This window comes from Pseudophryne corroboree (assembly GCF_028390025.1).
Source record: "Pseudophryne corroboree isolate aPseCor3 chromosome 3 unlocalized genomic scaffold, aPseCor3.hap2 SUPER_3_unloc_24, whole genome shotgun sequence".
In the NCBI taxonomy this organism is placed as follows: Eukaryota; Metazoa; Chordata; class Amphibia; order Anura; family Myobatrachidae; genus Pseudophryne; species Pseudophryne corroboree.
This window is the reverse complement of record NW_026967513.1, coordinates 1,439,587-1,453,499: the sequence shown is the minus strand read 5'-3', so window position 1 is coordinate 1,453,499 and position 13,913 is coordinate 1,439,587. Positions and strand designations below refer to the sequence as shown.

Sequence of the window (13,913 nt, the reverse complement as noted above, 5' to 3'; positions counted from 1 at the left end):
ACTCACAGGAGACAACTCTCACACACAACACACAGACACTGTACAAGCAAGCCTGCCCTTGGTATGTGAGGAGATCCAGAGGAAATGACCAGCACACCAAGCCTAGCAGACTCAGGGAGACTGCAGGCTGTGACTTTATACTGTGACTCAGTGGGACACCGGTGTATGGTCCTTATCAGGACTCTATTTACCAGTATAATAGCTGCTCTACTCCTGTCTAACACTCCTATATGTATGTGGGGTGTTGGAGGAACTGTGTGCCTGCTGCTGCTGGAAGCAGAGGAAGGTGTCAAGAAGCCGCTGGTCACGCTCTGAGGTAACTCCGCCCACTGCAATGGCACCAGAGCTATACACTTATTTGTACTGGAAATACGCCTTTTGGTGTAAAAATAGGATTTTAATTACCTACCGGTAAATCCTTTTCTCGTAGTCCATAGAGGATGCTGTGATCCACCTTAGTACCATGAGTTATAGATGGATCCTTTGGGAGCCATGGGCACTTTAAGAGTTTAATAGTGTGGGCTGGCTCCTCCCTCTATGCCCCTCCTACCAGACTCAGTCTAGCAACTGTGCCCGAGGAGACGGACATACTTCGAGAGAAGGAAATACACAGATAGTGGTGAGAATCACACCAGCTCACACCAAATTGAAAAAATCATGCTGACTAGCACGCAACATGGAGAAACCATGCCAATATGAAGAAATCATGCAAAACCGCATGAAACATGAAGAAACCATGCCAACCAGCAGGTAACAAGAAGAAACCACGATAACCAGCAGGCAACATGAATAAATCACGCCAACCAGGATGAAACATGAAGAAATCATGCCAACTCTCACGGAACACGAAGAAACCATGTTATCTAGCATGAAATAGGAAGAAACCATGTCAGTCAGCATGTAACCTGAAGACACCCTGCTAACCAAGCATGAAACAGGAACAGCAACAGCTGAACCAATACTTAACCAAGTAGAAATGCAGGAAAACGAAGCACTTGGTGGGCGCCCAGTATCCTCTACGGACTACGAGAAAATCCTATTTTGTCTTATGTCCTAGAGGATGCTGGGGTCCACATTAGTACCATGGGGATGTACCAAAGCTCCCAGAATGGGAGGGAGAACGCGGAGGCTCCTGCAGAACTGATTGACAAAACTTTAGGTCCTCAGCGACCAAAGTATCGAACTTGTAGTACTTAGCAAACGTGTTCGACCCTGACCAAGTAGCTGCTCGGAAAAGCTGCAAAGCCGAGACCACACGGGCAGCCATCCAGGAAGAACCCACTTTACATGTAGAGTGGGCCTTAACAGAATCTGGACACAGCAGGCCTGCCGTAGAATAGGCATACTGGATAGTGAACCTGATCCAGCGAGAAATCGTCCGCTTAGAAGCAGGACACCCAACCTGGGCCCTCATTCCGAGTTGTTAGCTCGCAAGCTGCTTTTAGCAGCATTGCACACGCTAAGCCGCCGCCTACTGGGAGTGAATCTTAGCTTCTTATAATTGCGAACGAAAGATTCTCAAAATTGCGATTACACACCTCTTAGTAGTTTCAGAGTAGCTCCAGACTTACTCAGCATCTGCGATCAGTTCAGTGCTTGTCGTTCCTGGTTTGACGTCACAAACACACCCAGCGTTCGCCTAGACACTCCTCCGTTTCTCCAGCCACTCCCGCGTTTTTCCCAGAAACAGTAGCGTTTTTTCACACACACCCATAAAACGGCCTGTTTCCGCCCAGAAACACCCACTTCCTGTCAATCACACTCCGATCGCCTGAATGAAGAAAAAGCCGTGAGTAAAATACCTAACTGCATAGCAAATTTACTTGGCGCAGTGGCAGTGCGAACATTGCGCATGCGCACTAAGCTTAAAATTGCTGCGATGCGAAAAAATTTACAGAGCGAACAACTCGGAATGACCACCCTTGTTGGGAGCATAAAGGGCAAACAGAGAATCTGCTATCCTGAGAAGAGAAAGACGCTTCACGTAAATCTTCAAAGCCCTCACAACGTCCAAGGACTGTGAGGTAATTGAGGAGCCAGTAGCCACTGGCACCACAATAGGTTGGACAATATGAAAAGCTGACACAACCTTTGGAAGAGATTGCTGACGCGTTCTGAGCTCAGCCCTATCCTCATGGTAAATCAAGTAGGGGCTCTTGTAGGACAAGGCCCCCAATTCTGACACACGCCTAGCAAATGCTAATGCCAACAGTGTGACAGCCTACCAAGTAAGAAACTTGAGTTATACCTTCTGGGAAGGCTCAAACCAATCCGATTGCAGGAACTGCAGCACCACATTAAGATCCCACGGTGCCGTAGGCGGCACAAACGGTCGTTGGATGTGCAGAACCAGTTTAAAAAAAGTCTGAACCTCAGGGAGAGCAGGCAATTGTTTCTGGAATAAAATGGACAAGGCTGAAATCTGGACTTCTATGGAGTCCAAGCGTAGGCCCACATCCACACCTGCTTGAAGAAAGAGGAGAAACCATCCCAGTTGAAACCCCACCGTACGAAACTTCTTGGATTCACACCAAGACCCACACTTTTTCAAAATCTGATGGTAATGTTCAGACGTTACTCCCTTCCTAGCTTGTATCAGGGTAGAAATTACTTTTTTTCAGAATGCCCTTCCGAGCTAAAATCAGGCATCCAACCTCCATGCCGTCAAACGTAGCCGCGGTAAGTCTTGATAAGCGAACGGCCCATTGCAGAAGGTACTCGCGAAGAGGAAGAGGCCATGGATCCTCCAGCAGTAAATCCAGAAAATCCGCATACCAAGCCAGTCTTGGCCCGTCCGGAACAATGATCGCCTGAACGCTTGCTTCTTATTTGTTTGAGAATTCGTAGACGCGCGGAAGTGAAGGGAACCCATACACTGACTGGAACACCCACGGAGCTACCAGAGCGTCCACCGCCACTACCTGTGGGTCTCTCGACCTGGAACGGTACCTCCGTAGCATCCTGATGAGGCAGGAGGCCATCACATCAATTGGAGGTACACCCCAATGACTTGTTACCTCCTCGAACACCTCCGGGTATAGGCCCCATTCTTCTGGATGGAGATCGTGTCTGCTGAGGTAGTCCTCTTCCCAGTTGTCCACTCCTGGAATGAAGATTGCTGACAGCGCCACCACATGGTTTTCCGCCAAGAGGCGGATTTCTGTTACCTCTGACACTGCAGCCCCGTTCTTCATTCCGCCCCGCCTTTTCATGTAGGACACTGCCGTGACGTTGTCCGACTGAACCTGAATGGCGTGATCTTGCAGAAGAAATGCTGTTGTATAAGGCCCGTAAATACAGAATATTTATCGGAAGGACGTATTCCAGACTTGACCACCTTCCTTAGAAGTTTTCCCCATGGGTGACTGCTCCCCAAACACCGAGACTTGCATCTCAGAAGGATCCAAATCTGAATCCCGAACTTGCGGCCCCCGAGAAGGTGAGTAGTTCGCAGCCACCAGGAGAGTGAAATTCTGGCTTTTGGTGACAGTCGTATTCGCTGGTGCATGTGAAGGTGTGATCCCGACCAATTGTCTAGGAAGGACCCTGCATGGCATCTTTCAAACTTTAGAGCCTCGCAGGAGGCAACCATCTTTCCCAGAAGGCGAATGCGCTGATGATACGACACCAGGGTTGGCTTCAGGACATCCCGGACCATCGATTGGAACACCAACGCTTTCTCCACTGGTAGAAACACCCTCTGCACTTTGTCAAAACTCACTCCCAGGAAGGGCAGCCTCCATGTCGAATCAAACAGGAAAATTCAGGAACTACCCAAGATCCTGGGATAGTAGATTTGTGAGATTACCACTCTGTAATAACATCTTCCTGGAGGATGTTAAATTTGTCCAGGTATGGAAGTATGTCCACTCCCCTTTGCGGAGGATGAGCTTAATTTCTGCCATGGTCTTGTAGAAGCCAAGTGCAGTGTCTGGAACTGGAAGTGACATTGCTGTAACGCAACCTTAGAGAGGTCTAGAGAGATGGCCAGAATGGAATTTCTCTACCCGAGAACATCGCTCTCAGACCCCCTTGGAATTGAATACCCACCAGTGAGGGTTCAATGACTTTAGGCTTGAATATTAACCCCTGTTATGTAACATAGTAACTAAGGTTGAAAAAGACAATTGTCCATCAAGTTCAACCTATTTGTGGTCTCCTATGCAGTCTTATTATAGGACTAGTTATTTTTATGTTAGGACTAGTTATATTAACTATAATGCGTGCCTACACACCATAACCCTGAATATCTTTATCCAATAGGAATTTATCTAACCCATTCTTAAAGGTGTTCACTGAGTCCGCAGTTACTACTCTCTCAGGTAGGGAATTCCAAACACGTATTGTCCTTACTGTAAAAAAACCTTTTCGCCTCAATGTGCGGAAACTCCTCTCCTCTAACCACGTGTTCTTTGTGCTGATCTTATAGAAAACAGGTCCCTCCCAAGCTGTGTGTATTGACCCCTTATATATTTGTAGATGTTGATCATGTCCCTTCTTAGTCTCCTCTTTTCCAATGTAAACTTGCCTAGCCTTGCAAGCCTTTCCTCGTATTCCAGCGTCTCCATGCCCTTGATTAGTTTTGTCGCCCTCCTCTGAACCTTTTGTAGCTCCAGGATATCCTTTTTGTAATATGGTGCCCACAATTGCACACAGTATTCAACATGTGACCTCACTAGTGATTTATATAATGGGAGTATAATACTCTCGTCCCCTGCATCAATTCCCTGTTTTATGCATGCCAAATATCTTATTAGCCTTCTTTTCTGCACTCCTACTGTGGGTACTGCTGCTTAATTTGTTATCTATGTGAACCCCTAAGTCTTTTTCCAGTACAGAATCCCCTAATATTACCCCATTTAGTATGTTGGTGTTATTTTTGGTCTTGCCACCGCAGTGCATTGCCTTACACTTGTCTGGGTTGAATCTCATTCTCCATTTTGCTGCCCATGCTTCCAGTTTAGTTAAGTCATTCTGAAAAGACTCAGCATCCCCCTCCGTATTATAACCTTACACAATTTGGTATGGTCTGCGAAAATTGATACCATGCTCTCTAGACCTACTGTTAGGTCGTTGATGAAAATGTTCAACAAAAGTGGTCCAAGTACAGACCCTTGTGGCACACCACTTAGCACTTTAGTCCAATTTGAAAATGATCCATTGACCACAACGTGCTGCTCCCTATTATCTAACCAATTACTGACCCAAGTGCATATTGTGCTCCCTATCCCTATTTCTTGTAGCTTATAGATAAGACACATGTGTGGTACAGTGTCGAAAGCTTTGGCAAAGTCTAAAAAGATTATATCCACCTCCTTACCCTAATCCAGGTTCGCACTTACTGTTTCATAGAAGCCAAGTAAGTTGGTCTGACATGATCTGTCCTTCACAAATCCATGTTGGTTCCTTTTAATTACCTTATTTGCTTCAAGGAACTTTTGAATACTGTCCCTTAGAATACCTTGCAATACTTTCCCCACTATAGATGTAAGACTAACTGGTCTATAATTACCTGTTTCAGCTTTGCTCCCCTTTTTAAATATTGCCACTACCTCCGCTATATGCCAGTCTTTGGGAACCATACACGATTTAACTGAATCAAAAATAGAGGTCTTGCTAGTTCAGCGTGCAGCTCCACAAGAACCCTTGGGTGAATTCCATCGGGACCAGGTGACTTTTTAATCTTTAACTTTTTTAATCGGTCACAGACTACCTCCTCACATAAATAAGCATTTAGCAGTGGGACATTATCTTTGTTGAGATGTTGTGTTAGACTCAGCATTTGGTCCTCTCTGGTAAATACTGTTGAAAAAAACTTTTTTAGTTTGTTTGCTATGTCATTATAATTTTTTATTAAGACTCCCCTCTTGTCCTTTAAAGGGCCTATACTCTCCTTCTTTAGTCTCTTGCTGTTGATGTACTTAAAAAAAAATTGGGATTCGCTTTGCTTTCCTTTGCTACTACTTTTTCAGTTTCTACTTTAGCCGCTCTTATTCCTTTTTTGCATATTTTGTTACAGTCCTTATAGTGTTGAAATGACTCCGCATCCCCCTCAGATTTGTATTTTTTAAATGCTTGTCTTTTTTTGTCCATTAATGACTTTATATTTTTGTTAAACCACATTGGTTTGGGATTTTTATTCCTTTTTTTGCTGCTGGTGGGAATACATTTCCGAGTATTATTAATTAGCAGTGATTTTAATACATCCCATTTCTCTGTAGTATTTTCTCATACGTCCTAGAGGATGCTGGGGACATTCAAAGAACCATGGGGTATAGACGGGATCCGCAGGAGACATGGGCACTTTAAGACTTTTAAGGGGCGTGAACTGGCTCCTCCCTCTATATCCCTCCTCCAGACCTCAGTTTTAGAATTGTGCCCAGGGAGATGGTCACACACTAGGGGAGCTCTACTGAGTTTCTCTGAAAAGACTTATGTTAGGTTTTTTATTTTCAGGGAGGCTGCTGGCAACAGTCTCCCTGCCTCGTGGGACTGAGGGGAGAGAAGTTAGACCCACTTCTATTGAGTTCAAGGGCTCTGCTTCTGGCTAACAGGTCTCCTACCTGAGGGTGCTGAACGCCGGGTACGCTCGGATGCTCACTCCCGCAGCCTGCCGTCACTCCCTTACAGAGCCAGAAGACAGGTGAGTAGAAGAAGACAAGAAGACTTATCTCCTGTGACGCCATTCTGAGGTACCGCGCAGCGACACAGCACGGCGCGCCATGCTCCCACAAACACATCACCACCGCAGGGTGCAGGGCGCAGGTGGGGGGGGGGGGGCCCTGGGCAGCATAATTCCTCATGAAATCTAAAGAAAATATAAGTGAAGGCGCACAATATAATAACCGACTGCTTCTTTGATACAATTAACTAATTTATTAAAATTACTGATTCAAAATTAATCTCATATATAGACAGTAAGGCAAATTCATTAGCCAATTAATATCATAAAACCATGTGTGAAGATATGGGGTTCCTCTAATCACTCAGACACAGAGCCGATGAAACCAAAGTGATGGTTTATTTCTCACTGCACACAGGAATAGATAATTCACAGGAAGCAGAAGTAAATATAGCCCAGAAACAGTATACAGGTAGCAGTCCAGATAGTAAGTCCCAGTAGAGGATTTAGGTCCACAGCAATTCCGTGCAGAAGTTCCAGATAAACAAGTCCATACAGCAGAACTATCACTGAGTCCACACAGCAGTGATAGCAGATTAGTCCATGCAGTAGTAGTAAATATATATAACTCCACACAGCACTGTTGATGCGTTCCACAAGGTACCCTGGCAGAGAATCACCCCTTAGCCAGAGTCCTGCGACTAACATGAGGAGCTGACCTGCGCAACCTCTTTTAAAACCTTCCAAATTCCCATCATGCCGCGCTCACCTGGGGAGGAGACGCAGGTTTCTGATTGGGTGTATGCCACCTCAGGTATTTCCCTACTCCCTCCCACAGCTGGCCTTCTCCTGCTGACCACATGCTGGGTCAGGCTCCGCGTTGTCTGTGAGAGACCAGGATGGAACAGGGGACAGTAAACAGAAGGAACAATGACAGGGAAATTGGTTTAAGTCCTGATTGTCCCCTGTGGAGGAGAAGCTTCAAAGGGACATTACCTGGTCCTCAAATGTATTTCCTGTGTGACCATATAAGGATCACAGGATGGACTCAATAGGCATAACAATGATAACCTGTAATAACCTCATACCAGACTGGTATCCTCCTACAATAACATACATGACAGCACTAGGTGCCAGGTCACAGCCAACCTGTATTTACATGGGTAAGATTATAGTACAGAATATATAGGCTAATGGGTGAACACACACATGGGGTAATAGTGACACAAGCCAGAGAGACATGGGAACAGAAGGAATAAAAAGTACATTAAACGCTATACAGATTGAAACACCACAAATACAGTATTAGCCCCCCCCCTATATCTTTACACCATGAAACAATGATTTAAATCAATTACTCCATGAGCAAGCAAGTGTAAACTCCACACAGATTGCACTTTGATTGATAATGCTCCCTTTTGAAGCTTAATTTGCAAGCACCTGTAATAATAAACCAATTGAAGAAGAATTCTCATTCAGCCGGAATGCTTCTTACACATATATGGGCAAAGATTTTGTTATTTCCAAAGCGAATAGTTGTTAGTTCACAAAATAATGAGTTAGTTGCATGCACTCTTGGAAATAACAAAATCTTTGCCCATATATGTGTAAGAAGCATTCCGGCTGAATGAGAATTCTTCTTCAATTGGTTTATTATTACAGGTGCTTGCAAATTAAGCTTCAAAAGGGAGCATTATCAATCAAAGTGCAATCTGTGTGGAGTTTACACTTGCTTGCTCATGGAGTAATTGATTTAAATCATTGTTTCATGGTTTTATGATATTAATTGGCTAATGAATTTGCCTTACTGTCTATATATGAGATTAATTTTTAATCAGTAATTTTAATAAATTCGTTAATTGTATCAAAGAAGCAGTCGGTTATTATATTGTGCGCCTTCACTTATATTTTCTTTAGGTACACATTAGATGTTAAGTGGATTTCCAGGTCCATATTGTGAAGGCAGCCTTTTTGGGTTGTTCTCTTTGTTTAGAGGCTACAGTGGGGAAAGGCTTAGCGCCAGACACACACATTCTTTCCTCATGAAATGACTGGCTGAGAGGGGACATATGTGCCTAGGCACTGTCCTAACCCCCGCCAGTATATTTATTAATTTAAAAACGAGTGGGTCCGAATCGCACCATTAAGGGGGCGGAGCTTCATCCCGGCAGCTCACACTGCTCGGCGCCATTTCCCGAGACGCTGGTCCTTCCTCACTCTGCAGACAGGTTTTCAAACAACCAAGGGGGGGGGGGGGGGGGCGGACATATTTGTTTATATATATTATATACAAAGCGCTGCAGTCCTGTGAAATTACTTTTCAGTCCTGCTGTATGCTCTGGGCTGTGAGCCGGCAAACTCCCTTTGTGTCTCTCTGAAAGGTTTTTGTGTGGATCTGTCCTATTGTAAGGACATGTCTGAGGTAGAAGGTTCCTCCCAGGAGGACGTTTTGTTGGGGACACTGAATGCAGGGGGGGGGGGGGGGGGGGGGGGGGCGACCCTGTCGGCACCGCCGACGGCTGATTGTGTGACTGTGTTGAATGATTTGAATGCTAATATGGCTCTTATTCATAAACGGCTCAGACCCAGATATGGAAAAATAGTGTGGAAGATATCTTGACACAGGTACAGGACCCTTCATGTCAAAGTTGGCTTTGCTGAAGTTTAGAGTCCTAGTTGAGCCAGTACAGGACATGAGGTGGAACCGGATAACGCAAATGTTTGAATAGCTACCAGCAGTATCGTACCCTTCGCCTGAGAAGCTAGTAATCCCGAGCCGAAGAATCCGTGAGGCGGGAAAACTAGAAACTCTAGTCCACTCCCTTGGCAACCTAACTCATTCTAGCGGCCTAGGCATGATATCACCGGGATGTTTGAGTGAAACCATTTCCCCCACCAGCCTGATCCCCAGGGCAGCGAGGTCCACCATCAAACCGAAGGCTTTGAGAAGGCAGAACCCGAATCTGTCCCTGGGAACCTGGCGGTGCAGGTTTTCTGGATTTTCCCCAATGTCCTCTAAAGGAAGTGGAGGAACCCTTGGATTTATGTGTAACCCTTGCGGTTCAAATGCATTGCAGTGTATGCGGAGGATACAATATTCTGGTTAGTACTGAAGGAAGACATGTCGACTTACCCGCAGTCGGCAGGGATAGTTAGGTATCCAGCACGTCCCCACCAGGGTCTCACCTGTGAAGGACAGACTCGCCATATCTTACTCTGTATCCGCATTCCATTGGTGTCGCCACCATCCCCTGCATGTCTAAGCCGCCAGGACAGAAGACCCTGCGTCATGCAGGCCAAACTCCGTCACGGCCACCAGCCGAGAAGTCTGTAGAATCCTGTATGTGACACAGAAACAAGGAAATGTCACAGTCATACCTAGAACCTAAATCATCAAGTAAGGAGCCTGACCAAGTTACTGAGTTACACCTGTATGTACAGTATTAGAGAGTAGTCTCAATCTGCGATCAGCCCAATCCCTTATGGAGGTTGTACCTTATGGATAGATAACACAACCCTCTTTGACAATTTAGACACTCTTTAGGGATGTGAAATACGGGTGTATTCAATTGGTGTCGAATCCTTTGTGTTGTCGAAACCGGGGCTCTTTCGACGAAAAAACAATGTCAAATTGCATTCGACAATTCAACACGTTTTCGACAAAAAAACGTTGGATCCATTTCGACATTTGACAATTCGACAGTCAAATTATTTTTAATAAGATTCCTCATCCCTAATAGCCTCAATCATATGTTACACCCCTCATATGCATTATTTGGGCAAGACTACGCTTTCTAGGGTACAGAGTTGGGGTGAGAGGCACAGCTGTGGCTCCTTCCCAGTATGGGATATATGTGTATAAAAATACGGTATAGTACACCTTGCTGAGGCCACCCCTGGGGTCCTGCCCCAGAAGCCTGATCAGTACAGTTTTGAGGATAGTATAGATTCCCCGGTAGAAGATACATTCTGCAGCACAAGACTCAGAGTCCCTAGATATGATTATGTGAGATATACATATTTACACACAGAGACAGGAAAATGTCAGACACAGTTTCCCCCAGAGCACCTTCAGAGAGTCACAGTGTATAAGGAGCCAGCCACACAGCGCCCCTGTAGGCAGTTATTATGATAAAAGCCCGGCGCTGACTAACTAACCTTAATAGGGTACTCAGTACTATAATCACCCTCCCCCCTCTTCCCTGTCTATAACACCCTGGTACCGCAGAGGTATGCTGGATTTATGTGGAGGGCAGCGTTCTGTTCCTATGATCTGCAGGGAGAAAATGGCCTGGTGAGTGCTGCATCCGCTATGAGGAGAAGCTCCGCCCCCTGTAATGGCGCATCTTCCCGCACTTAGAGATTATACTGGTCTGAGGTATTTCTGCAGCAAACAGTGGATTAGACCTTGAAAGTTATTTTGACCAGTGTAGGGTATTGCGCTGGCCCAGGATGCCCCTCACTGCGCCTAACACCGTGTGTCCGCTGAGCCTTCCGGAGAACAGCCTGTCAGAGATGTGCCCCCACCCTTGTGCCGCCATTCTCGCGGCGACCCGTTTCCCGGGGCACCGGCGTTATAATCACCACTCTTCTTTCTTCTGGCTCTGTTAGGGGGTGGCGGCCGTGCTGCGGGAGTGAGCGGTCGCCTCGTGGGCTTGTGATCAGCACCCTCAGGAGCTCAGTGTCCTGTCAGCGGAGAGAGAGAACCATTAACTTCCAGAGTTGGTTCCTACTCCCCCCCCTAAGTCCCATGAAGCAGAGAGACTGTTGTCAGCAGCCTGCCTGTACCTAACAAACTCTTAGAAAATACTAAAACTAGAAAAACTCCTAGGAGCTCCCCTAGCTGTGACCGGCTCCTCTGGGCACATTTTCTAAACTGAGTCTGGTAGGAGGGGCATAGAGGGAGGAGCCAGTACACACTATTAAACTCTTAAAGTGCCTATGGCTCCCAAAGGACCCGTCTATACCCCATGGTACTAAATGGACCCCAGCATCCTCTAGGACGTAAGAGAAACATAATATAAATACTTGTTTCCACTACTGCTTGCCAGTGTACACAGGCGGCTATAGTGGGTCTGCCCCAGGAGGGTCCCATATGCCACCCCTGCGTGTTTGCAGCACCATGAACCAGGAGACCCCCCTAGTGGGGCCGCGGTTTGTAATCACCACATTCCTCACCTTCAGGCTACTATTAGGGGTGTGCGGCGATTGTGACCGCTAAGGCGCAGTGCCTGCTGTACAACAACCTCTCAGGACGGCGATCCTGCAGCGGGGAAGCGGCTCTGACACCTCGCAAGGCCGGTGACCGCACCCCCCTCCTAACTCCCACGGTGCAGGTATACTGTTACCCATCTCCGGTATACAGTATACAGAAAATAACACTCTCTGGATCCCCAGGGTGGCATCCTCTCCTGAGGGCACATTTTCTACACTGCCTGTGGGAGGGGCATAGAGGGGAGGAGCCAGCACACCCAGTGGAAGAAATTTAAAGTGCACTGGCTCCTTTGGATCCCATCTATACCCCATCATACTAGATTATCCCAATATCCCTTATGGATGCTAGAGAAACAATAATAATAGTACACCACAGGCTGCTCCCCCTGTATAATAATAATAACAGGACACCACAGGCTGCTCCCCCTGTATAATAATAATAATAACAACAACAACAGGACACCACAGGCTGCTGCTCCTGTATAATAATAACAGGAGACCACAGGCCGCTCCATCTGTATAATAACAACATGACACTACATGCCGCTCCCCCTGTATGAAAATAACAACAGGACACCACAGGATACTTCTCCTGTATAATAAAAATAATAATAATAATAATAACTGGACACCACAGGCTGCTCCTCCTGTAGAATAATAATAATTGGACACCACAAGTGGCTCCCCCTGTATGATAAAAATAACTGGATTCCACAGGCTGCTCCTCTTGTATAACAATAATAACAGGACACCACAGGCTGCTCCTCCTGTATAATAATAATAATAACAGGATGCCACAGGCTGCTCCTCCTGTATAATAATAACAGCACACCACAGGCTGATCACCCTGTATAATAATAATAATAACAAGACACCACAGGCTGCTCCCTCTGTATAATAATAATAATAATAATAATAACAGGACACCACAGGCTGCTCCCTCTGTATATTATGACAGCACAGGATGCTACCCCTGTATATTATGACAACACAGGCCGCTACACCTGTATACTATGACAGCACAGGATAATACCCCTGTATATTATGACACCACAGGATGCTACAACTGTATATTATGACAACACAGGCCGCCCCACCTGTACAGTATGACAGCACAAGATTCTACCCCTGTATATTATGACAAAACAGGCCGCTCCTCCTGTATACCATGACAGCACAGGATGCTACAACTGTATATTATGACAACACAGGCTGCTCCTCCTGTATACTATAATAGCACAGGATGCTACCCCTGTATTACGGTAACGGCGGGGTCTGCGCCACCTGTATTACGGTAACAGCGGGGTCTACACCACCTGTATTACAGTAACGGCGGGGTCTGCTCCCACTGTATTACGGTAATGGCGGGGTCTGCACCACCTGCGTTACGGTAACAGCAGGGTCTGCGCCACCTGTATTACGGTAACGGTGGGGTCTGCGTCACCTGTATTACGGTAACGGTGGATCTGCGTCGCCTTTATTAAGGTAACAGCGGGGTTTCCGCTGCCTGTATTACGGTAAGAGAGGGGTCTGCACCACCTGTATTACAGTAACAGCAAGGTCTGCTCCCCCTGTATTACGGTAACGGCGGGGTCTGCTCCACCTCTATTATGGTAATGGCGTGGTCTGCGCCACCTGTATTACGGTAACGGCGGGTCCTGCACCACATGTATTACGATAACGGCGGGGTCTGCGCCACATGTATAACGGTAACGGCGGGGTCTGCGCCACCTGTATTACGGTAACGGCGGGGTCCGCGCCACCTGTATTATGGTAACGGCGGGGTCTGCGCCACCTGTATTACAGTAATGGCGGGCTCTGCGCCTTCTGTATTACGGTAACGGCGGGGTCTGTGCCACCTGTATTACGGTAACGGCGGGGCCTGCGCCACCTGTATTACGGTAACGGCGGGGCCTGCGCTACCTGTATTACGGTAACGGCGGGGTCTGCGCTACCTGTATTACGGTAACACCAGGGTCTGCGCTACCTGTATTACGGTAACAGCGGGGCCTGTGCCACCTGTATTACGGGAACATTGGGGTCTGTGCCACCTGTATTACGGTAACGGCGGGGTCTG

At 46.7% G+C, this 13,913-nt stretch overlaps 1 protein-coding gene across 1 annotated transcript in view; it reads right to left on the bottom strand.

Annotated features, from left to right (window-relative positions):
- Positions 1 to 9,957, bottom strand: part of LOC134983782 (zinc finger protein 585A-like) — a 213,333-nt gene extending 203,376 nt beyond the window's left edge. The window contains exon 1 of the mRNA XM_063949418.1: positions 9,756 to 9,957. The gene's annotated coding sequence lies outside the window, so the exon portion shown is untranslated. The remainder of the gene's footprint in view (positions 1 to 9,755) is intronic.
- Between the last annotated feature and the right edge of the window lie 3,956 nt (positions 9,958 to 13,913).